The sequence below is a fragment of the Lactuca saligna genome, chromosome 9 (assembly GCF_052625555.1).
Source record: "Lactuca saligna cultivar CGN05327 chromosome 9, ASM5262555v1, whole genome shotgun sequence".
Lineage (NCBI taxonomy): Eukaryota > Viridiplantae > Streptophyta > Magnoliopsida > Asterales > Asteraceae > Lactuca > Lactuca saligna.
In genome coordinates this window covers 144,969,000-144,994,975 of record NC_136425.1, presented here as the reverse complement: position 1 = coordinate 144,994,975, position 25,976 = coordinate 144,969,000, and positions in this window count along the sequence as shown.

Below are 25,976 nucleotides of genomic sequence, written 5' to 3'. Positions count from 1 at the left end.
GGTCGCAAGTCCCCGAGTTCTTCCCTTTTATGTGTTATGCCAAGTGGAATCATTGAGTTATGGGAGGACTCAGTGAGACTGAGATCGGGCTCATTCATGTAGGGGCTCGACAAGTCAATGCCCTGACTCGGCGAGTCCAAGGCAATCTTCATACCTCAAGAACAGACTCGACGAGTTGTTCATACAACTCGGCGAGTCACAGCCAGAGTATTCATGTGTTGAAGGAGGACTCGACGAGTTGTTCATACAGCTCGGCGAGTCGGATGCAGATTGACTGAGTGTTAGTATCGGAGAGGAACTCATCGAGTCTATGCCAAACTCGACGAGTAGTAGCGAGTAGAAGCAAGAAAGTGAGAGTAAGGACTCGACGAGTTGGTGACCCAAGTCGACGAGTCAGGTCAACTGTATGTTGAATTTGACCGATAGGCTGACTTTAATCAGGGGCAAAATAGTCATTTTACCCTCAATTTAGTTATCAGTGATTGATTGAGTGTACTTATGGAAATTGTAGCCGGGGAGATACCGGAGCAGCAGCAGGCAGTTTCCCGAGCAATTCATTCAGCAGCCCGATTACGAGGTGAGTTTCCTTCCAGTAGGAACGGGTCTAAGGCCACAATGTTGGCCCGATTAGCTAGCAGTAGTTTTCGGACTTAGGTCCAATGCAGCAGATAGTGTGTTTGACGCCTTCGTGGCTCAGACAGGGTTTATGTGTTATGTGTTCCGGGCTATGGCCTGATGCAGTATGCAGTATATGAGTTTATGCTAGATGATATGTGTTATGCTAGTTGATATGTGTTTATGCTATGATATGATCAGTTAGTTCCGGATTTCGGTCCGATGCAGTCAGTTTCGGACTTCGGTCCGATGCAGCTAGTTCCGGACACCAGTCTGATGCAGGGGACAAGGTCCCAGTCAGTACCGGACTTCGGTCCGATGCAGTTTTTGGACTTTAGTCTGATGCAGTGGGCAAGGCCCAGTATGTGATTTATATGTATTGTATGGTATGTGGTAGTTTGGGGGAGCTCATTAAGCTCCGTGCTTACAGTTTCAGTTTTGGTTTCAGGTACTTCCGCAAGTAATGTGAAGAGCTCGGGATGATGGCATTGCACACACCACAGTTTCAGTCTTTGTCCTGGGAGTTTGTTTTCATTCATAGTCTGATTTGATACAGTTGTTTCACGACATTTTATTATGATTTGAGATATGTGACGTATGGTTTTATGATATGACGTTCGGTATATGATTTTTATTATTATTAAAACAAAAAAATTTGGGTCGTATTTTTGGATGTTACAAGTTGGTACCAGAGCCTTGGTTTGAGGGATTCGGCTACACTCTTTGGTGCGTGTGAACTCAAACTAAGGAAATGGTAAAAGGTTTTAAAAGAAAAACATTTTTGAAAAGAACTTAGAAAGAAAAGAGTTTTGGTAAAGAGAAAAGGGTGTGGTGCATGTGATCATCCGAGCTTAAGTAAGTACTCCCAAATTACCCATACAAGTTTATGATTATCATTTTCAGTTTCAGTAGAACAGCATGCTAGTATAGGACTAAGGGTCTAGGAGGATGCCCTATGTGCCTACTTTATCTGTTTCAGCCTTTTGAGAATTGCATGCTAGAAATTGAGTAGACAACAGTAGGATAACATGTGTAGGTTATGCCTGATAGCATGAGCTTAGTATTGTATGATAGTACAGTTTCTCATTATAAGGATAGAATTGTTTGAGTAGTTTTCCGTGTCTGAATGTTGTTTTCTTCGTGCTTTGTGGGACTCTGAGTGATGGGAGTTAGTCAATAGATGAATATGCCACATCACATGTGAACAGGGTTGAATAATCTCAGAGTGTTGGATTTGTCCCTGCTGCGCAACTCTTGTTTGAGTCTAACCGTTGTGGGAATGAGTCTTTTACTCGAAGGATTATCTGAGCATCGCCACATGTGATGTTATTCAGGTAATGGTTAATTGGCATTACAAGGAGGCCTTCAGCAGCTGAGGACTGGTTGGGTTGAGTCAGAGATTTCCCTAGGGCGAGCCTAGGATGAGAGCAGTAGAGATCAGCAGAAGTAGTAGTGGCTAGGTGGAGTCAGGGCAGCTCTTGAGGAAAGTACAGATAGATCTGGAAGGTAGTAGGGGCCCATACTACTAGAAGCAGAGGATCCATACATGAATCGAGGAAGGCTGAGATGAGACCGAAAATTCGGTAGTAGTAATGATCCCTCAAGTCATATCAGTGTTCTGACGTTTATTGTGATGTATTTTCAGAATGGTGGTTTTACGCCCTAGACCAGCAGGTGGCAGTTCTGGTGCTGGAGAGGGATCAGGATCAGGCTTGGGAGCTGAGCAGTTGGATGAGCAGACTAGAGAGTTCTTCACTTCATAGGTTACTCGTATCATTCTTGAGCAGACTCCAGTGATCTTTGGTTCGATCAAGGAGGGTATATTAGAGCTGATGGAGGAGAAGCTAGGCGCATTTTGTGCTGAGGTGGTGGCCATGGTGGGGTCACGCACGCTTACTTTCAGGGAGTTTCGGGCATGTGGAGCTCCAGATTACCACGGGGCGTGAAACCCCATAGCGAGTACCAGATGGGTGGCGAACGTGGCCAACGCTTTCCGCATGAGCAGGTGTCCCGAGGGGGACAAGGTCAGGTTGGCGTCCTATCTTCTGAAGGATAGGGTACGGGATTGGTGGGAGGAGGTTGGTCATGCCATCGGGAGTGACACGGCTTTGGATGCCATGACTTGGGAGGACTTTACCACCATGTTCAGAGTTGAGTTCGCACCCGTTATTGAGGTGCAGTAGTTAGCACGTGAGTTCCAGGATTTGACCCAGACTACAGAGATAGTGGCGGAGATTACCGCCAAGTTTAGGGAGAGGGCACTTCTTGTTCCTCAGTACGCAGCAGATGAGGAAATGAAGAAAGCCCGTTATCATGAGATGTTGCAGAGTGATATCCGCCAGTTTGTGAGCCGGTCCAGCTGTAAAACGTTGGATGACATGATTGCCAGAGCGAGCGAGAGAGAGAGAGAGAGAGAGAGAGAGAGAGAGAGATTGACATGGAGATGGAGAGGAAGAGGAAGTCGGAGGCGGATTCGGGTATAGGGAATTCGGGCAAAACGCCCAAGGTTTTAGATCACAGATCCAGGAGTCAGAAGAGCCACAGTCGGTGTGGCAAGTGTCGGAGATTGCACGATGGGGTGTGCAAGGCAGGGAGTTCCGACTGCTACAAGTGTGGCCGGACTAGGCATATGAGCAAGGATTGTACCGCCACTACCACCGCCACTGCAGCGTCAGATCTTATTTGATTTCAGTGCAATCAGAGGGGACATAAAAATTCCCAGTGTCCGAGTTTAGCAGCTGCAGGGAAGGTGTTAGCACCTGCCCCTGCTACTTTGAGGATTACAAATGGCCGTCAGGGCCGAGTTGAGACGTCGGTGGCGAATAGTAGGGCTTTTCAGATGACAGCAGAGGAGGCGAGAGCAACTCCTGACGTGGTGACGGTTATGTATTTATCCCTTATCTCTGAATTTATTATTGATTGTTTCTTATGGTTATATGTTTTGTATAGGGTCATTCTCAGTGAACGACATTTCAGCTACAATATTGTTTGATTTGGGGGCTACCCGATCATTCGTCTCTCTTGCGCTTAGCAAGTGGTTTAGCAGAGCTCCAGGGGGGCTAGATTGTCCACTTGAGGTTGAGATAGAAGCTGATAGGACCGTTAGGGTTGCAAGGGTACACAGAGGATATTCTCTACAGTTATTTCATGAGCAGTTTCCGGTGGACTTGGTCCCTATTCCCCTACGAGGGAATAATGTTATAGTAGGCATGGATTAGCTGAGCTCCAATGGGGCGGTGATAGATTGTGAGCTGCAGCTAGTGAGGGTTCGCACTCCCAGTAGGAGAGAGTTAGTGATTCAGGGCGAGAGGCCACAACACGGACTAGTTCTGTGTTCAGCGGCGAGAGCGGGGCGCTATTTTCAGCAGGGTTGCGTCGGTTATGTTGCCTATATTTTAGATTCCCTGGAGAAGAGAAAGACGACAGTCGATGATGTTCCGGTAGTGCGAGATTACCCGAATGTATTTCCAGAGGATTTTCCTGGAATACCTCCAGAGAAGCAGGTCGAGTTCGGGATTGACCTAATCCCTGGTGCGGCTCTGATAACCATGGCACCGTATCGGTTGGCTCCCCCATAGATGCAGGAGTTATCCACGCAGCTGCAAGAGCTGCTAGACAAGGGTTTTATCAGGCCAAGCAGTTCGCCCTGGGGTGCACTGATTTTGTTTGTGAAGAAAAAGGACGGGTCGAACCATATGTGTATAGATTACCGGGAGCTGAATAAGGTAATGGTGAAGAACCGTTACCCACTTCTGAGGATAGATGATTTGTTTGATCAGTTGCAGGGAGCGTCTTTGTTTTCCAAGATCAATTTATGCTCCAGGTATCATCAGAGACGAGGATGTGCAGAAGACTACTTTCAGGACCAGGTATGGACATTATGAGTTCGTGGTGATGCCATTTGGGCTCACCAACGCCCCAGCCGCGTTCATGGATCTCATGAACCGCGTGTACAGGCCGATGCTAAATCAGTCTATGATAGTATTCATAGATGATATCTTGGTGTATTCTAAGACTTAGGAGCAGCACGAGGAGCACCTGAGGGAGGTGCTGGAGATTTTGAGGAGGGAGAAACTTTTTGCAAGGTTTCCAAGTGCGAGTTCTGGTTGCGCGAGGTGCAGTTTCTTGGACACCTCGTCAACCAAAAGGGTATTTTGGTATATTCGGCCAAGATAGAGGCTGTAATGCAGTGGGAGGTACCGAAGTCTCCATCTAAGATTCGGAGCTTCCTAGGTTTGGTAGTGTACTATATGAGATTCATCCAGGATTTCTCCAAGATAGCAGTACCGCTCACCCGACTGACCAAGAAGTCGGTGGCGTTTCGTTGGGGGCCTGAGCAGCAGGCAACCTTTGAGACCCTCAGACAGAGATTGTGCGAGGCACCGATTCTTACCCTGCCAGAGGGCATAGAAGATTTTGTAGTCTACTGTGATGCCTCGATCACAAGTATGGGAGCAGTGCTGATGCAACGAGGCCGTGTGATAGTATACGCCTCGAGACAGTTGAAGCCTCATGAGGCTAACTATCCTACGCATGATTTAGAGCTGGGGGCAGTGGTGTTTGCCCTCAAGATTTAGAGACATTACCTCTATGGGGTCCGATGTACCATTTACACAGATCACAAGAGCTTGAGGTACCTTTTCGATCAGCCGAATCTGAACATGAGGCAGAGGCGATGGTTAGATGTGTTGAAGGATTACGATTGTGAGATCCTTTATCACCCAGGGAAGCCCAACGTAGTGGCCGACGCCCTGATCCGCAAGGCAGCAGCGGCCCCGATCAGATATATTTGTTTGAGGATGACAGTGATTACTCCATTGTTGGAGCAAATCAAAGAGGCACAGGCCGAGGGCCTCAAGGAGGAGAGGCAGAATTGTGAGAGGATTATGGGCCGAGTAGCTTCTTTTGATTATGACAGCTGAGGATTGTTAACCCTTCATGGGAGAGTGTGGGTACCGTACTGGGGCGGAGTACGGTAGGTGTTGATGGATGAGGCCCATAAGTCTCGATTTTCCATCCATCCAGGGGCAACGAAGATGTATAGGGATCTTCGACCCGACTATTGGTGGCCCTGCATGAAGCGGTATGTCGCATGGTATGTGGAAAGATGCCTGACCTGCAGGAAGGTTAAGGTGGAGTACAAGAGGCCTCACGGCAAGATGCAGCCGTTGGACATTCCAGTGTGGAAATGGGAGGATATCACTATGGATTTTATGACTAAGCTTCCCAGGACCACACGTGGAGTGGATTTGATTTGGGTTAGTGTGGATCGGTTAACGAAGAGTGCCCATTTTATACCGATCCGGGAGAGCATATCGGCGGAGAAGATAGTCGATATTTATGTGCGAGAGGTTGTGGCACGGCATGGAGTGCCTGTATCAGTGGTGTTAGATAGAGATGTTTGTTTTACTTCTAGATTTTGGAAGCAGTTTCACAACGAGATGGGTACTCGTCTCCATTTCAGCACCGCTTTCCACCCTCAGACGGACGGGTAGAGCGAGAGGACGATTCAGACTCTTGAGGACATGCTCCGGGCATGCGTCCTAGATTTCGGTGAAAATTGGGATACGTATCTTCCATTAGCAGAATTTTCGTATAACAACAGTTATCATGCGAGTATTGACTGCCCTCCCTTCGAGATGCTTTATGGGAGAAAGTGCAAGACCCCGATTTGCTGGGGCGAGATCGGTCATCACGTCATTGGGAGCACCGAGGTAGTGCTCAAGACGACAGAGTTGATCCAACAGGTTCGTAGTGAACAGTTGTAACGCCCCGATTCTGGTATGTTATTATTAAAACAAAAAATTTTGGGTCGTATTTTTGGATGTTACAGGATCGTTCTTAGTGAACATTATATCAGCTTTGGTACTGTTTGATTTGCGTGCCCCCAGATCTTTTGTGTCGCTCGCGCTCAGCAAGCGATTTGTAGGAGCTCCAAGGGAGCTGGATTTCCCACTGGATGTGGAGATAGAATATGACAGGACCGTTAGGGTTACGAGGGTGCACAGAGAATGTACGTTACGGTTATTCGATCAACAGATTTTAGTAGAGCTAGTTCCTATTCCCCTGCATGTGAATAAGGTTATAGTGGGTATGGATTGGTTGAGCCCCAATGGGACAGTTATTGATTGTGAGCAGCTAGTGAGGGTTCGCACTCCTAGTGGGGGAGGGTTAGTGATCCAGGGTGAGAGTCCACATCGTGGATCGTTGTTCTGTTCTGCAGCGAGGGCAAGGTGCCACTTTCAGTTGGGTTACACAGGATACGTCACCTTTGTCATTGATACCCGGGAAAAGGGTAATGACAGTTGATGATGTACCGGTAGTGCGAGACTACCCGGACGTATTCCCAGAGGATTTACCTAGGATACCTCCAGAGAGACAGGTTGCGTTTAGGATTGACCTAGTCCCTGGTGCGGCTTCGATAGCCAATGCACCATATCGTTTGGCTCCTCCCGAGATGTAGGAGTTGTCTACGGAGCTGCAAGAGCTGCTAGACAAGGGTTTTATCAAGCCAAGCAGTTCACAATAGGGAGCCCAATCCTGTTTGTGAAGAAGAAGGACAAGTCACATCGCATGAGCATAGACTACTGGGAGCTAAATAAGGTAACGATGAAGAACCGTTACCCACTACTGAGGATAGATGATTTGTTCGACCAACTTCAGGGAGCATCTTGGTTCTCCAAGATAGATGTATGGTCAGGGTATCACCAGATGCGAGTCAGGGACGATGACGTGCAGAAGATGGCTTTTAGGACTCGATATGGTCATTATGAGTTTGTGGTGATGCCGTTTGGGCTCACCAATGCTCCAGCCGTATTCATGGACCTCATGAACCGTGTGTGCAGACCGATGTTAGATAGGTCTGTAATAGTCTTCATTGATGACATCTTGGTTTACAACAAGACTCAGGAGCAGCATGATGAGCATCTGAGAGAGGTACTGGAGACACAGATCAGGGAGAGACTTTTTGCAAATTTCTCCAAGTGCTAGTTCTAGTTGTGCGAGGTGCAGTTCCTTAGGCATCTTGTCAACCAGAAGCATGTTCTGGTCAATCCGGCCAAGATAGAGGTCGTGATGCAGTGGGAGGTTCCGAGGTCACCAGCTGAGATTCGGAGTTTCCTGGGTCTGGCAGGGTATTATAGGAGATTTATTCAGGACTTCTCCAATATTGCAGTTCCTTTGACCTGAGTGACCTAGAAGACGGTGGTTTTTTGTTGGGGACCTGAGCAGCAGACAACATTCGAGATGCTCTGCCAGAGGGTGTAGATGATTTCGTAGTTTACTGTGATGCTTCGATCACAGGCATGGGAGCAGTGTTGATGCAGTGGGGTCCTGTGATAGCTTATGCTTTGATACAGTTGAAGCCTCACAAGGCTAACTATCCAATGCACGGTTTAGAGTTGGGGGCTGTGGTGTTCGCCCTCAAGATTTGGCAACATTACATCTATAGGGTTCATTGTACCATTTACACGGACCACAAGATTTTGAGGTACCTTATGGATCAGTCGAATCTGAACATGAGACAACGTCGTTGGTTAGATGTGGTGAAGGATTATGAATGTGAGATTTTTTGTCACCCAGGCAAGGCCAACGTGGTGGCTAACGCCCTTAACCGCAAGGTGGTAGCGGCCCCGAACAAAGATATTTGTCTAAGGATGACAGTTATTTCCTCATTTCTGGTGCAGATCCGAGAGGCGCATGTTAAGGGACTGAAGGAGGAGGGCCCTAAATGCAACGGATCATAGGTCAGGTGGCCTCCTTTGATTACAACAACTGTGGATTGTTGACCCTGCATGGAAGTGTATAGGTATTGTACTGGGGTGGAGTATGGGATATATCAATGAATGAGGCCCACAAGTCCAGGTTCTCCATCCATCTCGGGGCGATGAAGATGTACAAAGATCTTCGGCCCGATTACTGGTAGCCTTGCATGAAGCAGGATGTAGTCTGGTACGTGGAGAGATGCCTGACCTACATAAAGATCAAGGTAGAGCACCAGAGGCCTCATGGAAAGATGCAGTCGTTAGACATCCTCGTGTGGAAGTGGGAGGACATAACTATAGATTTTATCACTAAGCTTCCCAAGACCGCACGTGGGGTCGATTCAATATGGGTCATCTTGGATCAGTTAAAAAAGAGCGCTCATTTTATCCTGATCCAGGAGAGCATATCGGCCGAGATTTATGTACGAGAGGTAGTGGTACGTCATGGAGTGTCTGTCTCATGGTGTCAGACCGAAATGTCCGTTTTACTTCTAGATTTTGGAAGCGGTTTCACGACGAGATGGGTACTCGTCTCCACTTTAGTACCGATTTCCATCCGCAAACACACGGACAGAACGAGAGGATGATTCAGACTCTCGAGGACATGCTTCATACATGTGTTTTAGATTTCAGTGGCAGTTGAGATACGTATCTTCCGTTAGTGGAATTTTCGTATAACAACAATTACCACACTAGTATAGACCGGCCTCCCTTTGAGATGCTCTACGCGAGGAAGTGTAGGACCCTAATTTGTTGGTGTGAGGTCAGGCAGAGGTTCATGGGGAGTACGGAGTTAGTACTTAAGACCACAAAGCGGATTCAGCAGGTCTGGAGCAGGCTCCAGACTGCTTAGAGTCGACAAAAGAGTTACGCCGACAAGCGACGTTCAGACTTGGAGTTTCAGGTGGGCAATATGGTCCTCTTGAAGGTGTCACCCTGTTAGGGTGTTATCAGGTTCTGGAAGCGGGGCACGCTGGGCCCATGTATATTGGCCCTTTCAGAGGTAGGCAGGGTAGCGTATCGGTTGGATCTTCCCGTAGAGCTCAGCCGGATTCACATCACTTTTCATGTTTCAGAGTTATTGTCCGATGTATGTTATATGTTTATGATATATTTTATGCAATGTGTATGTCGGGCGAGGCCTGATGCCAGACGTGGTCTGATGTTAGGGTGAGCCCGTTATCGGACAGGAGTCCAATGCCGAGTAAGCCGATGTCGGGTTTGTCCCGATGCTACTGGGAGTAGTCCTAAAGTTATGTTATATGTTATATGTTATGTGTATGGTATGTGGTATTTTGGGGGAGCTCACTAACCTTCGTGCTTACAGTTTTCAGTTTTGGTTTTAGGTACTTCTGTTAGCAAAAGGAAGGGCTCGGGGTGATCGCATGGCACACACCATAGTTTTATAGCCCGTGATATTTTACACTGATATTGGAGATGATACTTTGATATTTTAACAGTTGATATGATGTTTTTAAGATACATGTTTTATCGTGTTCACTTGATGTTATTTATGGTTTTATTAATGAATTAAAAGCGAAATTATTGGACTGTATTTTTGGGATATTTCAGTTTTTTAAACGGCTTTGGGCTCAAAATCCTCTTCCCGTTCTATTCCTCATACAGCATTGACCTTTGGGCTCAAAATCCTCTTCGCGTTCTATTCCTCTCCCTCGTCGCTTTTATTTTCGTTGCTCCCATCACTGCTCCAACAAGTATGTTTCTTCTTCTGATTTACTTCTTCAAATCGATAGTTGTTGTTAAAATGAATTGTTCTTTTCAGCAACATTTATATGTTTATGAAATCAGTTGTTGTTATATGTTCTTGAAATCACTTGTTCTTTTGATTTTCTTGCTTAATTCAACAACATTTACATGTTTATGCTGATTTTCTGATTTTCTTGCAAGTTTATGTTTATTTGATACATGTGAATGAAAGTTTAATTTGAATATCTAAAAATTGGGATGGTAGTATACATCTATTGTTGTAATCGGTAACAATTTGTATACTACAGGTGCTTGATGAAATACTTGAGAGAATATTGAAGTTTAACTTAATTTCATTTCATTTGGTCTTGCACATCTCTAGTAACAAATACAAATTGTCAAATGGTATATGCTTGTAATCAAAAGTATGCCAGTAAAAATGTGATGTATTTATGCTTTTTGAATTCATACTTGTATTTGTGGAGCATTTGTAGCAAAGGCAAAGAGAATCCAAGAGAATGTTGCTCCAAGTATTGAATCAAGTTTTTGTGAAGGAGCTCCAAATCAAGGTCAATTTGAAGCAATTCATAAGGATGTTATTTAGATAAAACAACGTAATTTTAATGTTAATTCATTTAATTTGTAAATAATATTTGATAGTATTGAATGTTTTTATAAAAAAATATATAATGAATTTTATATCAGTGTTGTAAGACTAACATTATTAAATTTTTTGTTTTGAAAAACTATTTTAATTTTGTAAAATTGGTTTATTTAAATTTCAGTTTACTGTAGTAAACTGCAGAGGTTTGAAAAACAAACAAGCTTCTTATTACAGACTGCAGCCGTTTGGTCCATATTTTGTACTGTAGAGGGTTGCAGAGTTGGTCCACAGAATTCTTGAATTTTGCTTCGAAACAAGCAACACCTAAGTCAATAGAATTAAAATATACATAAATCTCAATTATGTTATATATATATATATATATATATATATATATATATATATAGTATTTATATGTATAACACTAAAATAAACATTGCGTTCATGCATATTCCTTAATGTGCATTGTTAGTCTTACCACAACTAGGCTCATCAATTTTATCGCCATAAGGGAGGTTTAAGGTATGTCTATTTGATTCCTAATGAGTCTGACTTTTAAGAGGCATTCATTGATCGCTACCCTCACCGCCTTCTTGCGTTTGAAGTGGAGTTATGGAAAGGCATTGATAGTACAATTGTGCAAAGTTAAAATTATTAACTATATTAAGTAATAAAACAAAATCTCGTTATATATATATATATATATACACACACACACACACACACACACACATATATATATATATATATATATATATATATATATATATATATATACATATATATATAATGTGAATGTTATGCTTCCCATGGAAATTATGCCTTGTGGTATGTTCTTGTTGACGTAGGTATTTGTGGTTTACCAGCTCGTCAAAAGAAGAACGTAATCAAAGAAAGGAACATGGTTATTGTAACGTCCCGATTTTCAACCTAAATTTTTCTTTTTTATTTATTAAAGTATTCAATTACGTCAGAGTATAATGCATAAACATGATTATTAATGCACATGTGTGACGCCCATTTTCTAGGATGGATCGATTTAGGGTTTCAAGGAGTCAAAAGGTCGAATTTTTGAAGAAATGGAGCTTCACGACGTGAGGGTTGAATAACCCCATTTTCTATTAAACTCTTTGGAGCTCACGACGTGAGAGAAGGCTACTGACGTTGTGAGGTCAGCTCATGTGATTTTCTATGACTTAGTTGGCTAGGTTGGGTCGAGGCAAGTTGGAATCCGATCAAGTGGACTCTCAAGATGTGACCAAGGCGTGGTCACGATGTGAGGCTGGATAGTTAACAGTAAGGGTTGTTGACTTTGACTTTGTTGACTTCCGTTGACCGTTGAATTTGACCAAGTTTGTCTTTGGGTCAAACTTGAGGATTTTGGACTATTGATTAGGGATGAGATTTAGAATTGAAAATCGGACCGGAATCGGAATCGAATCGGAACCGTTAAAACCAAAATATACAGAAACGGTTTCGGTTCCGGGTTTAAAAAATGGCTTTATCCGGGTTCCGGGTAATCCGGGTTTGGTTCCATTGGGTCCGGGTAAACCGGGTCTAAAAACTGGAACCGGTGTTTGGAACCGGAACCACTTTTAGGGCCAGAACTGGTTTTTGTGAAACGTTTAAAAGATGCATATCTCATTTGTTTCAACTCCGATTGACATGCGGTTTTTTCCAACATGTACTTTAGAGTTTGTAAATGATTTTATAATATAAATTTTCCATTTCTAGATTTATATTCATTGACTTACAGTCACTCAAAGTTGAGATATCAAAGCTAGAAGTTTTTAGTTTTTCAATTTTTTTGTATTCGGTGAAAGGTTTAAAACATGCATATCTAATTCATTTGAAGTTGGATTGATATGTGGTTTTTTCCAACTTGTAGTTTACAGTTTGTACATGAGTTTAGACTATAACTTTGTCATTTTTAGTGTAATGTCCAATGATTTATAGTCCTCCAAAGTCGAGATATCAAAACTGAAAATTTTCAACTTCTCAGCTATTTTTTTGTACTTTGTATTCTGTAAAAATGTTAACACATGCATATCTCATTCGTTTAAAGTTGGATTGACATGCAGTTTTTTACAGAGTGTATTTTAGAGTTTGTACATGATTTTAGAGTATAATTTTGTTAATTTTGGTTTCATATTCAATGAGTTACATCCCCCCAAAGTCGGGATATAAATATGAAATTTTCAAAGTTCAACGCACTAAGTACTAAGTAATTACAAAAAAATTTCGGTTTTTCGGTTCTAAACCCACTTTATCCGGTTCCAACCTACCCACTTTAATGTTTCCGGGTATTCCGGTTCTAGACCCACTTTACCCAGTACAAGTTCCTATATACCGGTCCGGTTTTCGGTTCTACAAAATCCCGTTAACCGGTTACGGGTTTTCCGGGTCCGAGTCCATCCGGTCCGGGTTTGGACCCACTTTCATCCCTACTATTGATTAAGATTTTATCTAGTTCTGGTGTTAGTGGATTCACAGGGAGTGGCAGAGCTACATAGGGCGGTTGGGGTACTACAACATATCAAAAAAAATTGTTATCTATCTATCTATATATATATAATATTGGTAAACATACTCTATGCTATTGTACCCCCAGTTGAAGGGATTGTATCATTTTTTTAATGTCCGAGATGGGATAACTACATAAGACATATCTTGACAATATTTTGTATCCCCGTATCAACATTTCTAGCTCCGCCACTGTTCTCGGGTAATGTGGGCTCAGGAGCAAGCCATCCATGAGTTGTGGGCCAGAAGAGCAAGCCAGACTCGTGTTGTGGACTCAGGGGTAATCTAATATGTTATTTGAAGACCCAGCATGCATACTTTTCTATGTTTGTGTGGTAGTATTTATTGGATTAGTGTCTAAGTCCATAACTATATTTGGTATGTACTTGACCCAGTTAAGCATGGTTCTTTTAGGTTACCTTCACCAAAGCAACTTGACAGGATGATTTATAAAGAAAGAGGATATTATGGTTTATTAATATATTATAAGAATAATATATTAAAGGAGAAATCATATTGATTAATTAATATTGGTTAAATAATTAATTAAGAATTAAATATTGTGACTAAAAGAGATTAATTAATCAAATGGGACTAGAATTGCAAGTATAAGATAATTGGTTTTGGGATGTGAATCCATAAGGATATGGGCATGGACGAATTTAGTATGGAGTTCATCTTGAATTCGTCCAAGCGGGCCTTATTATGGAAGGTTCTTTGGACTGCTTAAGCCCTAATCTATCCAATTAGGGTTTTGACTGAAACCCTAGCAGCACAAGTATATAAGGACTCCTAGGGCTAGAAAACTCGGCCACTTGATCCCTTAGAAGCTTGAAGCCGATTTCTATCCTCTCATCCTCTCTCCTAAACATCATCCTCTTACCTTGGTGTTTGTAAGCCAATAAAGGCATCACATTTGAGGTGCTAGGTTCTCGTAAGCTTTGAAGATTCAAGTTTCATACTACAATTAAGAGGTAAGATTTCTAATTGGTTATTTATATAGATCTCTAGTTTTGTAGTATGCTAGATTAGGGTATTCAAGTCTAGGATGAATTGCATGTACAATAGAGAAACCTAGATCCAAGCTTTAGGGTTTTTGCATGTGCACATAGGGATATTATTTTGTGTAAAACCCATCAGTGGTATTCGAGCCTTGATTGATTTATGTTGTATGTGATGTCTTGTATGTTCATCTAGCTTGAAAAATCACTTTTTAGGTGCTCTGCCTGCCTGACTCGGCGAGTCAGCCCAACTCGGCAAGTCTAGTCAATGGCTCGGCGAGTCCAGGAGTCAGACAGAGGGAATTTTGGGATTTTATGCCTATTCTGTTGTGGGATAATTACCAAATGATTTTTAATTGATAAAATACGAATTTTATTGATATTGAGTGATTATCCTTGCCAAAATAAAAGATAATTTTAAATTAATTGAATAATTATTTCCTTATAGGATAAAATTTGATTATTTGAATTATTTGATCAATTATCTTGCATGAAATTGGATTAGGTCAAAATTAGATAATCACCAAAATTAATTGTTTATTGTTTATTTGAATTTTGATTTAGATAGTTTTGAAATGTTTCAAAACTTGCCCTTAAGTTTTGGAATTTAAATTTTGAATTAAAAGTTTAATTTTTGAAATAGTTAAATTCCAAACCCTAGAATTTTACAAGTTTAAGATTCATGTTATACTATTATAATATTATAAGAATAATTATTATATATGTATAAGATAAATGCTAGTCTTACCGTTAGTGGGCCTCATTCACGAAGCCAATCTATAAGGGGGTATAAGGTTATGGCCTATAAAATGGCCGTTTAATGGGTGTTCACTCTTACCCACCACTTCCTTGATTGGTGGAGGGTCATTAGCCGAACGGGTAGGATAGGACAACTCATTCCTCATTAAAAGAGTAATGATTAATAAAGTAACTAAATGTTTTCATAAAATTCCCAATCGTAGTTACTTTAGGAAAAATGTGAATTTGATGCTATTCCATGGAATTACACTTTGTACCCTTGCTAAGACGTTAGTGGAGCGTGTGTGGTTAACCGGCACACTAATTTGGCTCTAAGCATAGGTGGCAAAGGGTGACTCGTTGTTTGTCATAGATCAATGAAGCGTGTGTGGCTAACCGGCACATTGATTAGGTGATTGTAACATCGAGAGCACCAAGTACACGCGCATGGTTATTCATACCTTTTTTGTGATCCTCGGTATCCCAGTCACAAACTTGAAGGGCATATCGAGATTTAAACATGTCATTGAAAAGTTCAATAAATCTCAAAAGATCTAGGAGTTTTCAATACATTTAAAACTTAATCGTTTCTGTTTTTCATGGTGGAAATTAATGAATCATCATTCACTTACCTTCAAATTATTTGTTGTTTAGATTACGACATCCCTCTTCTAAATTGCAAATAATGTTGTTGGATCCTAGCCCTAATTTCACATTTGGGTGTTTAATTGGGGATTCTTATCTAATCAACTTTGTCTCTTTTCCTTTTCATATGTCAAACTCGAACAACAACAATGCTTCAGGCTCAAACTCTTCCGGCTCATTCTCACTCATGAACTTGTGTGGGAGGGTGATCTTCGATGGAAACGATTTCAATGATTGGTTCCGCAACATAAGGATGGTCACCCGTTACGAGGATAAGGAGTATGTCCTCGACAAGGAGATGAAAGAGGTGGATATGAACACTGATACTCCGGAAGAGATCGCTGCCTTTGAGGCCCATGAGCATGATGCCACGAAAGTCCATTGCATCATGCTAGTGACCATGACTGCTGAACACCAAAATTCCTACGAGGAATTCTATCCCTATGAAATGCATCAGGATTTACTTGATAGGTACCACCAGAGTGCCAGGCAGGAGAGGTACGAGATCATCACTTCGATGATCACGACCAAGATGAGGGACGGAGAGTATGTCACTGCTCATCTATAGAAGATGCAAATATATGTCAACTGCTTGCAAAAGTTAAATGTTAACTTCGACGAGAAGCTGGAAATTGATATAATTCTTCACTCCTTGCCTCCTTGCTACAACCAGTTCCGCATGACCTATCACATGAATAAGGAGGAGGTCACGTTGAGCAAGCTTCAAGGGCTGTTGAGGACTGCTGAGAGCAACCTCAAAGACAAATACGTTGCACAAACTCCTACCTCCTATTGTTGCCCCGGTCTTGGATATTGGGCAGGGAAAGGGTAACAAGAGGAAGGCTCCTTCCAAGATACACCATAAGGGAAAGTCCTATGATGACACCTCTTCTAGTGGAACCAAGGATGGTCCCACTTCACCCACCTCTAACCCAAAGGATGTAGATGATGGGTTTTGTTCATAAGACATCCTATGTGCTCATACAAACCCTAATGCTTGGATCTAGGTTTCTCTATTGTACATGCTTTGAATCCAAGACTATAAACCCTAATTCTAGTATATGAAATCGATATTAACATATGAATGGGTTTAAGAACATACCTTGATTGTTATATAGCAATAACAATCCTAATTCCACCTTGAATTGACTTTGGAATGCTTAGAGTCACAAGTGTCACTCCTCTAATGGCTTACAAACACCAAGAGCAAATGGAGAAGGTATAAAGAGAGAGGAGAGAGGTTAGAATTCGTCCTTAGGACTCATTGGGAACAAGTACACGAATTCTAAGGCCTTAGGGTCTTTATATAGGTGTAGAGATAGGGTTTCAGTTATTATCCTTATCTAGTTGCTTATCCACAAAGCAACCATAAGATAAGCCTTGAAAACCCTTATCCTTTATCCTTTGGACGATTTCAAGGATCCTTATCTCCTTGAATTCGTTCAACCCATATTTAGGATAACCATTACCATATTTTGTAACTATCACATAATTACAATTCAGCCCCTCTAGTTTAATTAATTACACTTGATCACAAAATTAATTCCTAATTAATTATTGACCAATATTAATTAAGCAAATATGATTTCTCCTTTAATATATTATTCTTATAACATATTAATAAATCATAATAACCTCTCTCTCTCTTTATTTATTTCTCCAATCAAGTTGCTTTGGTGAAGGTAACCCAAAAGGACCATGCACCATCGGGTCAAGTACATACCAAAATAGTTATGGACTTAGACACTAATCCAACAGTCTCCCACTTGGATAAGTCTAATAACTATTCTGCGTATGACTTCAGATCCTGATCTGCAATCGTAGCTTTCCAAAGCCGCTGTCAACTCTGATCCTATCAGATACGCGTGTCCTTAGATAAGGGATCATATATTCCTCCATTCTAGATATCGTATGAGATATGATTTCAAATCATTCTCTTTGTACTACTTCTCGATTTCCGATTTATGACGACATACTAATTGAACAAATCAAATTAGCCCTAGCCCGGCCGAGCATTTACGTTTGTCATCACTAAACCATCGAGGGGCCCAAAGATATCGCTTTTATCCTTCTTTGGATAAAAGGAATGGATAAACTTTGATACAATGCTTGCTTGCACTCACAAACCAAATCACACACAGCAATATGTTTTATAACACCAAGTTACTAGTGCGTTTTCATATTATCAATGTGCAACCGATTAGCAAGATACAACTCACACATCTCGGTTTCAAGAATATAAGATGTTATCGTCTCACCAATCACTCATGATACAATTCATGGAGTGATCCAAGTGAGCGTGGGTTTAATCCAATGCTCAAATGCATATTCATAAGCACTCATGAATGTTGCAGCAAACATTTGCTTATGTCTAATACTCTTTTAGACAATCCACACACCAATTCACGACAGTCTTCATTCATATCTACTTCCAACATATGAACGACTGTGGCCCGTTTGAATAATTCGATTATTCTTAATAAACTCAATTATTCTGGAAGTCAAAACATGCAAAGTGAAACACAAGAATAATACTAATCTCATATGGCCTCAACCCTTTGAGCATAAATAAAACACATTTTATTTATCACCATATCGATTACTCATTATTTGTCGTTTCGGGTAATCAACTTCTTACTTGAATTATTACACTTGTCCCATGCTCCTAGCATGCACACAATGTTTACCTATGGTTCTTACTTTTGTGAAATAGACAAATTGAACACATTTCCAATCATCTCATTTTACAACTCCAAATCCATTTTCTTAAGTGTAAGAATATCAAATTCTTGTTACTTATAGAATATACTAGATTCTAACACTTTATGCAACGATCCTTTTGTAATGTCACTGCACCAAAGTCTCAAAGACTATTGCCAATGATATTACAAAGTCCTCTAACATAGATTGTTACAAGACAATTCCTTAGATATGATGTCTCTCACTCAAAGTACATTCCTTTGAACATCCTTTTGCATAAAAGTTTCTAATCTAGACATAGATTTTCAATATTTACTTCCTAATATGAACACGCTTCCATATTTTCCTCATGACAACTCATTCTTAATAGAATATTTTCTATTTGTAATGATGTCGATATGGTCCATCCAATATGGAAACATTTCCATATTTTCCAATACTATACTTCCAACTACTCACAAGCGACCAATCCTCGTCGAACTTTGGATTGTCCTTTGATAGTTGTTTAATTATTTTAGTCAAAACCAATTCTAGTCCCTTTTCCCTCTAAATGCGCTAGACATTTGGAAAATTTTAGAATGGTCAAACATTAAAGCATTTGCAATTGATCCTATACCCGAAGCGTATGTGACATGACGCATAATGTTTTATTTGCTATGTTCTCAAAATTCGAATTGTGAAGAGGAATGCCGTAATCATAATCGAAATTTTAAGAACACACTATGTACCTTTGACTAAATTTATCAACATTTCTCAACCTAATCCTTTAGATTTGAAATGAAGCATAATATTCTCTCCCTTAATTATAGCAAAACAACTTTACAACCCTTACGACTTTGCAAGGTATAACTCTTGTTTTTCTATAATTAATATTGCCAACTTGCAATACTTTCCATAATAATCATACAATCATAACTTTTATGCTCCCACTATCATGATGATTACTATAAAACATAACACTTATGCTCCCACTAGCTTCGACATGTATTCATAAACATCTTAACTTTCAGAAAGACAATACCTATTGAATTTCTTAAGTCCATGTTTCTAATACTTAGTGCTTTGATAATCTTTTATCAAGGCTTCTTGAACTTATACACCTTTGCCTTTAGATAGTTCATATGTGTGTGTCAACAATTAAGACTAATTGCCAAACCTCACAATTCAAATTATGGAAAGGGATACCGTAACCATGATCGAATTCAAGAATGCAATTTTACAATCACTATCTTCTTAAAATCTTTCTTAGTGAAAGCATTTCCTCACAATCATTTTCATGAAGGAGGAAATCTTATGACACTTAGATTTAAATGGTGTATTTGTTCCTATCCATGTGAATTTGTTAAAACTAAAGTTTACGACAAATTCAAACTCATATGGACCGAGCCTTTTTTTAATCTTGATTTCTTGCCTTATGGTAGCACAGCTGCCCACCACGTCTTCCAAGTAGTTAAGTATCTCACCATTTTCCTATCAATGTATCTTTCATTGATCAAGGTGCTTTGCCTTTTATGCGTTCAAAATGAGTACTCATAGGACTCACATGCATAATTAACTCAATTGGAACAGCACAGAATCAAAATATCGTCAACACGATAGGTTGTAAAACTCAACTCGTGTGCTAGTGATGATTGATAAGGTTTATTTGATTTGTTCTTGAAACTTTTAAAGACCATTAAGACTCCCACTGACTCCTTGACATATAAGATTTTCTTGTCAATAAACATTTGTTGACAACCAAATATTCAAGAGTTAGTGTAGCTTTTATCAAAACACTTCATAAATTTGGTCCAAGTTGGTCTTTGTCTTATTCAAGACATCACAACTTTCCACATTTTATGAATGTTATAAACCTTTAATACTTTTCACTCATTGCCACAATCTTAACTTTAAGACTTTTTATTGGAACGAAGTATGATAGACTTCTTGATTTAACCATTTCTTCAATCCTTGATTCCTCTTCTTAAACATACAATTGTACTAAGACTTACTTAGAGGATCAATTGATACATGGTTCTTAATCATTAAGACTCATTATAAAGCATAAAAGCTACTCTCCCTTCTTCTTAGAGTGGAGAAACTCTTATCTTTCTGCCTACTTGATTCTTCTTATTCGTTCTACTATTGATCTAATGTGACATCCCCAAAATCAAGGCCAGAAAAGACCGGTTTTGTTTATACTTTATTTCAAAATCAGAGTTATCTTTTAATAAAAGGGTTGCGGAATTTGTCCCAAAACAATAATATGATAAAGATTTATCAAAAGCATTTCCATAGAAATGTATTTCATTAAAAGACTCGGGATGTCATGTTCGTACATATCAAAAGTATAAACAGTACAATATAAGCCTTACTACATTATTTCATATCTACAGGCCTATATCCGTAATCCCTCGTCCAAAACATCACACCTATGCTCATGCGCCACTACCTGTAATGCATAAAACTGAGTGGGTCAGGCTTGGGAGCCTGGTGAGCACATAGGGTTTTCAACCCACAATAAATAAGTGTATTAATTTCATCAATCAACAATAACCCGATTACCCGTTCCCGTTATCCTCACTTTACGTCCCTAAACACCTATCATAAGGGACCTAGCCTAAGGATCATCATCGGGATGAACACTACTGCTAAGGGGATTCCTCAGCAATAAATGTCCTAATAGGCAACCATGTGGGGGATGGAGTACACCGGTGAACACATCGTTCACAACACCTACAGGTTGCGAGCCTGCTAGTGTTCCATTGGACTGTCTAGAAGAGTCCGTGGTCGTCATCTATACTCCGCTAGATGACTGGATCAACAACAACAACATCGAGGCCTCTCATCATTTTATCACACATCACCTATTACATCTACCCATGTTTTACCCCAACATTTTCGTAGATATAAAATACATATACAGTTTAAATCATTGAAAACATGTATAACAACGTTCATCTAACGTAGATAGCAAGTATTCAGATAATATGCACACATAGCACGTAATTTATATAAAATACTTCATATCTATGTGTAAGTTGAAAGTAACTATGCACTCACCGGAAAAGGTGGTGATTCCGAACTCAGACAGCGCTTCGCTTCTTAAAAAGAATTTTTCTTCGACGAAACCTAGTATTATTACCACTAGAGTTTAGTTTATTATTCGTCGAGACTAATTAATAGTCTAGATATTATTATTATTATTATATAAGCGTCAAAAAAATACTTATATAACCCATAATAATAGCCCAAGTATTTATTATAAGTTCCTAATAACGTTACTATAATTAAATAAAAGTTATATTAAAAATAGTGTAGGCGTAGCTCACTTACAGCGGGTTTTATAGAAAACCGGGCTTTGCTTGGAGCAGCGTTCCCGAGCCGAAAAGTTCTTCTTCTCAGAGCCTTCGAGCACTCCAGGGCTTCCGCCTCGTGCTAAGGAGGTTCCCTAGGCTTTTCGGGGGATTTCGGGGCTAGAGAGAGGTTCTAGAGAGAGAGAGAGAGAGAGAGTAAAGAGAAGAAAGAATGGGAAAGGTGTGAAGAAAATGAGGGTGGGAGAGGTGGTATTTATAGGGTGAAATGTGGCTGAACTTGGTGCCACATGTCACCATCTGGTGGCAAGCCTTGGGGAGAAAGCAATGGCCAAGATTGTGCCACATCACCCATTTTCGCACAGCACACTTCCGACTTCTAAAATCCGTAACTTTCACATACGACCTCCGTTTTTGACGTTCTTTATATCCACGCGTAGGTAATAATAAGATATACAACTTTCATTTTGACACCATCAGCTAATTCTCGACCGATCTTAAATTTAACAGTACAAGGAGATTATACTGTTAAACGTCTGCGTAAAATTAATAACTTCTACATACGGACTCTGTTTTTGTCTGTCTTTTTACCGTTGATTTCCTATTAATGAGATGTTCAACTCTCATTTACGTTGCGTAATCCAAAAACCGCTCGAACTAAAATTCGAGTTTCAGGCCGTGCACTGTTAAGCCGAATCTTAGAAAAATCATAACTTCTTCATACGAAGTCAGATTTGGGCGTTCTTTTTATCGATGTTCTTAGTTTAACATATTCTGCGACTTTTGTTTATATTGCTAAGGCTAAAAAGTCTTCTATCGTAAATTCACTATTTACGTCTCCCAGTGTCGTGCCGGTTTTGCCGTAAAACTTCGGCGGGCCATAACTTCTTCGTTATAGCTCGGATTTCGGCATTATTTATATGTACGGAAACCTTGAGACATATTCTACAACTTTATGTAGAGATATCGGGATTATCTCACACTTTAATTTTGATGCTCATTTTTATTCTTTATTAATTATACATTTATAATTAAATAATAAACACATAAACACACATAATTCACATAATACTCAAATATTTCATATTTATTACTTCAAAAAGAGTTACAATAGTTGACCTAGACTATTACATTGACAAAAATGCTTAGCCCTGAAAACCCGGGCGTTACAATTCTCACCCCCTTAGGATGATTCCGTCCCGGAATCATGCATCAGCAAACAGATGTGGATAGCGACTCATCATGTCATCCTCTGTTTCCCAAGTGAGATTCGGCCCATTCGAATGTTTCCATCGGACTAGCACCAAGTCGACCATCTTGCGTCGTAACTTCTTAGTCTTACGGTCAATAATTGCCTCAGGCTCTTCGATCAGCCTTTTATTCTCATCCATCCTTAATTCCGAGATTGGAATTATGTCGGGAACATCTCCCATGAATTTCCTCAAATAACACACATGGAAGGTGTTATGAATACCATTGAGTTCTTCGGGCAATTCCAGCTTGTAAGCTTGGTTCCCAATCCTCTGAAGAACTTTGAATGGTCCAATAAACCTTGGACTCAACTTTCCTCGTTTCCCAAATCGTATAAGTCCCTTCCACGGTGAGACTTTAAGTAAAATGGAATCCCCAACTTCGAAGGTTATCGGTCGTCTTTTCTTGTCGGCATAGCTCTTCTGACAATCCTGAGCTGCTAACATTCTTTCCCTAATCACCTTCAATTTCTCAGCAGTCTCATGGACTATCTCGGGGCCCATAAACTGCTTCTCTCTGGCTTCAAGCCAACAAGACGGCGTACGACACTTCTGCCCATACAAGGCTTGATAAGGAGCCATCTTGATGCTCGAGTGAAAACTATTGTTGTAGGAAAATTCTACCAGAGGTAAGTGCTCGTCCCAATTCCCTTGGAATTCGAGGGTACATGCTCTCAGCATATCTTCCAATGTCTGAATCGTTCTTTCACTCTGACCATCAGTTTGCGGATGGTAAGCAGTACTCAAACACAACTTTGTACCCAACTCCTCTTGTAGACTCCTCCAAAACCTCGATGTGAAACGACTATCACGATCTGACACAATAGTAAGAGGGACACCGTGAAGTCTTACAATTTCCTTCACGTAAGCATTTGTGAGCTTATCCATAGACCACTTCTCGTTGGCCGCTATGAAGTGTGCACTCTTGGTGAAACGATCCACGACTACCCGAATCATGTTGTGAGCATTCTTCGTTCTGGGTAGTTTAGTCACAAAATCCATGGTGATGTCTTCCCATTTTCCCATGGGTACAGGTAAGGGTTCTAAACTCCCATACGGTTTTTGATGTTGTGCCTTAACCCTCGCACATGTTACGCACTCAGCCACATACTTCGCAACATCGAGCTTCATCGTCGGCCACCAGTAGTAGGGTTTTAGGTCCCTATACATTTTAGTGCTACCGGGATGAATCGAGTACATGGTCTTGTGTGCTTCTTCCATTAGAAGATCTCTTATTCCTCCCGTCTTAGGTACCCAAATTCGATCTTGGAATACATTCAGTCCTCGACTGTTCGTACCGAACACTAACGTTTTTCCCAAACGTTCTTCCTTTCGGTCATTCTTTTCTAAGGCTTCTTCTTGAGCTTTCCTGATACTTTCCACAATCATCGAGACGACTTCAATTCTTAACGCTCTTGGCCTTTTTCTTTCAAGATTGACTTTCCGACTGAGAGCATCAGCAACAATATTTGCTTTACCTGGGTGGTAAAGTATCTCACAGTCGTAGTCCTTGAGAAGTTCTAGCCAGCGTCGTTGCCTCATGTTCAACTCCTTCTGATTAAAGAGATATTGGAGGCTCTTATGATCAGTGAAGAGCTTGCACTTCGTGTCGTAGAGGTAATGCCTCCATATCTTTAAGGCAAATACTACCGCTGCCAACTCCAGATCATGAGTGGGGTAGTTCTTTTCGTGCTCTTTCAATTGTCGAGATGCGTATGCTATCACCTTTTCTCTTTGGGTCAGAACACAACCCAACCCGACTCCAGATGCATCACTATAAACTACGAAATCGTCGACTCCATCGGGTAGAGAAAGTATCGGTGCTTCACATAACTTCTTTTTTAGCTTCTCGAACGCCTCATCGTGTTTCTCACTCCATGTATACGTAGCTCCTTTATGGGTCAAAGCTGTTAATGGAGCAGCTATCGAAGAAAAGCCTTGGATAAATCGTCGGTAATATCCGGCTAATCCTAGAAAGCTTCGAATCTCCATGGGACTCTTCGGACGTTCCCACTTCATTACAGCCTCGATCTTGGCGGGGTCAACCATTATTCCCTCCTGGTTAACAACATGACCCAAGAATTGGACTTCCCGTATCCAAAAGTCGCATTTGGAGAACTTTGCAAAAAGCTTCTCCTTCTTTAACACCTCCAACACTTCTCGTAGATGCTTGCCATGCTCCTCCTGGCTTTTTGAGTAAATGAGAATGTCGTCGATGAACACTATCACAGATTTATCGAGGAATAGTTTACAAACCCTATTCATCAAATCCATGAATGCTGCGGGAGCATTGGTTAGTCCGAATGACATAACCAAGAACTCGTAGTGTCCATATCTTGTTCTGAATGCAGTCTTCTCAATATCCTGCTCTCTCACCTTCAACTGATGATATCCTGACCTAAGATCGATCTTTGAGAAGTAGCTCGAACCTTGCAGCTGATCGAATAGATCATCAATCCTCGGTAATGGATACTTGTTCTTCACCGTTGCCTTATTCAACTCTCGGTAGTCTATGCACATCCTCATGCTTCCGTCCTTCTTCTTCACGAATAACACCGGAGCTCCCCAGGGTGATGAACTAGGTCGAATGAAACCGCTGTCCAACAGCTCCTGAAGTTGCGTCATGAGCTCCTTCATCTCCGTCGGTGCTAATCGGTAAGGTGCCTTTGCTATCGGTGTTGTTCCTGGTAATAAGTCTATACGAAATTCTACTTGCCTATCAGGTGGTAATCCGGGAAGATCTTCGGGAAAGACTTCCGGATAATCGCACACAACCGGTATATTCTGCACCTCTTTCTTTTCTTTCTTAGCATCGATTACGAATGCCAAGTACGATGCACATCCCTTGGACAAACATTTCTTGGCTTTCATCAAGGAGATGATTCCAGAACTCACTCTGCGTTTGTCCCCGTACACCATAAATGATTCCTTTCCGGGTGGGTTTATCCTAACTATCTTCTTTCGGCATAATATCTCGGCATCATTGGCGCTAAGCCAATCCATACCCAAAACGATGTCGAAACCGTTTAACTCTATGGGTAATAGTTCCTCCTGGAATTCGTTTCCGTTTAGGTCAATGACGATGTTCCTAATACGATTACTAACAGGTACGAATTTGCCACTGGCAACTTCTACAA